General features: G+C 40.8%; 1 pseudogene; it reads left to right on the plus strand.

The window, feature by feature from the left end:
• Positions 1 to 479: 479 nt before the first annotated feature.
• Positions 480 to 2,818, plus strand: LOC147460907 (uncharacterized; annotated as a pseudogene).
• The last annotated feature ends 287 nt before the right edge of the window (positions 2,819 to 3,105 follow it).

Genomic DNA, 3,105 nt, shown 5'->3' on the forward strand with positions numbered 1-3,105 from the left:
TGCCTAAAAGCTTATGTTGATAGTATGGAAGAGAGAAACACACACACACAATGGGTCTCTTCTTTGAGCTTTTCTTGATGCATGTTGATGGAGCTAATAAGCTAGCCGCCATTTTCCAAGATACACCATGGATCTCCAAATTCCTAGCTTCGGGTTTTTTAATTCATATTCATTTCAGTGGTTGCACATACGTATTGATCAATCTAGATACAAGATTGTCCATGAAGCACGAATTCCGTGGTCGCATGTGGGCGATTTCATTGTTGGGGAGGCCAAATCCATCCATTATCCAACGACCTTCAAGACATACACACACCATCGGCGTACGCTTTCACAACTCAAGCTCACAACATGCGACACTTGGATAGAGAGAATTTAGTGTGAGTTTAATTTACTTCTCTATTGTCTTAATCCCAATTTGGTTGCAATTTTGGTGTGCAAATTCAATGCATTTTTTGGTGTGTGATTTTAGGTTCTGATGTGCATATGGCCCAAAAGACTCATCGCAGACAACACCACACCATCCAAGTGAGGTTGAAGGAGAAGACCACATTGGGGATTCGTCAAGCTCAGTGCCCGTTACTACAAGGAAGAGGCGTGCCCCGCTCTCTAAAGGACTACTCTTCAAAGGTTGCCAGTGCCATTTGAGTCTTAAGCAATTGGCTAAGGAGCCAAATGCATCTTCAAAGTTCTCCTCTTGGATTTCATTGCACAAAAAAATATGGGTATCAAGTATGCTTTATCGTGGTTTTTCTCCCTAGCAAGCCATGGAGAAGCATATACAAGCACTACACACCCAAAAGGAAAAGGATCCTAATTACACATTTCTGAGGGATGACTTCTTGTGCATACGTGATATCATGAATATAGGTAGCAAGCTCTCCATTGAGCAATATCAAATGCATGATAATGATGCCGAAAGTGTGCGGCGTTGGTGCAATGAAAATACGCTCAACATATTCATATATCAATCACAAGATCCAATGCACAATGTGGAGTTTATGCTAGGAATCCAAACTCCATGGCAAAGAGATATTTGCTACAAGTCTGGAAATGGAAATCTTCTAGCAATGGATGCAACCTTCGGAACAAATAAGTACAAGGTGGGTGTTATTGGCATTTTCATATTATGATTGATAAAGTTCGCTATGGAGTTTGTTGCATTTCTACTGACAAGCACTTTTATGACGTTGTTTTATCTCTACACTATACTAGTCTTTGATAGTCATCGCAATGGCGTTCCCATTGCATGTATCTTGACTTTTTCGGGCACATTTGAAACGACATGTACATGGCTCACAAGCTTTCGAAACCATATGTTAGATCACTTTAAGTCTTGCGAGCCTGGAGCTTTCGTGGTTGACAATACTGAAACAAAAATTGGTGCTTTACAATAGAGTCCACCTTTTATGTCACAATCAATGTAAATGACCACAATTGCATTATAAGGCTCACGTATGCACATGCTTTTTGTAGGAATGTATTCCACGTACCTATTTTGTTATGTTTATGGCATGTCAAAGGTGTTGGCTAAAGCATCTCATCAAGAAGGTGAAGGATTGGCCAACAAGGGCAGATATGTTCAGTGCATTGGGATTGATTATGAATATGTATGCTCAACCTACCTTATCAGAGGATGCCACAAAGGGGGATGCAAAGCTTTTGTTGGAGTCCTTCTACTCAAAGTACAAGGAAGAGGAGGAGTTCACCTTGTACTTCAAAAGATATTGGGAGTCAAAGAAAGGTACACAATAAAATTCCTCTCATTTGTTCTTTGGTAATGTCATTGTATCTTTCTCATAAGATTCATGATTTTTCACATAGGCATGTGGATACGTGCAACACGCAATTTCCCACATGCAGGGCAAGACACTAACGGTGCTATTGAGGCATACCATGGCCATCCCAAGTACACGTTTTTAGGCTCATCAAAGAGATTATTGGCATGCAGAGTTGATTGGTTTCGACACAAGCTAACTACATTGTGCCTACCCTTTTATTGGTTCATGCAAAAAGTGAAAGAAAATGGCTTCAAGCGCAAGAACGCAATAGAGAATGTCATTGAGAACTCCTACCAACGAGCATTAGGAATCCCCAAAGGATATGTCAAGCATATGGATTCTTATTTAGGTGTTGCATTGGTGCAAAGTATTTCAACACAAGGGCATTTCCACACGGTGTACAATGCCGATTGTGATTGGGCATGTTGTACTTGTCGGTGGGCTGAACACGGAAACATTTGCAAGCACCAAATCAAGTTAATGCTTATGAAAGGAAATTCCCATTCATCACTAATAGCACAATGCTTGCTTATGTATAGCGGTTCAAACATGTCCTCAAGACCGAGACAAAACCTGGCCATACTTACAAGGATAGAAATGGTCATGAGGCATCAAGTCCTGCCATGGATTGCAACGTCTTGGAAGGGGAGCCTAGTATGGTGGAATCGTCAACACACGCCACAAGCATTCAACCACTTCAACACATTTTTGAGGAGTTGATTGACCTAGTGGGAGAGGACAAGGTGCTCATAAAGGAAGCATGTGAAGGACTAAAGTGGACCTTAGGTCATGTGCACCTGGTGAAGGCACACAAAAAGATGGACGATGAAGCTAATGTGGACTTCATCACTATAAAGGATGGTTTTGGAAACACAATCAATCGTGCACAACCATTTTTTGAGAGGAAGTATGGAAAGAAGCACCAAGAGCCCACTCTCCAACCCTTCATGAAGCGAAAAAAGCAACACAAGGTCACTATGCAATCAAAATTGGATACAAAAGTCAAGAAGCTCACCAGAAATGTAGAGTCAACTTGAGGTCTTGGCTTGTGTGGAAATCTCCTAATATTTGTGTATCTAAACTGGCCTTGTATCTTTTGTTCAAGTTTTGCAATTAATTCATTGTGCCCTTTCTCTCCAACATTTTGTGTATGTAAATTCACCTTTGTAACACCCCCCCCCCCAAAAAACACACACACACACACATTGTGTTACTTTAGTACTCTTGGTCTTTTTTAGCTTAAAAAAATAGAGGAACACACATAAACCTAGCCCTTAGATCGGGACCCGTTAAGGATAGTTTTGTTATGGCAATAATAAATTAC

This window comes from Adiantum capillus-veneris, chromosome 3 (assembly GCF_014529385.1).
Source record: "Adiantum capillus-veneris isolate H3 chromosome 3, ASM1452938v2, whole genome shotgun sequence".
Lineage (NCBI taxonomy): Eukaryota > Viridiplantae > Streptophyta > Polypodiopsida > Polypodiales > Pteridaceae > Adiantum > Adiantum capillus-veneris.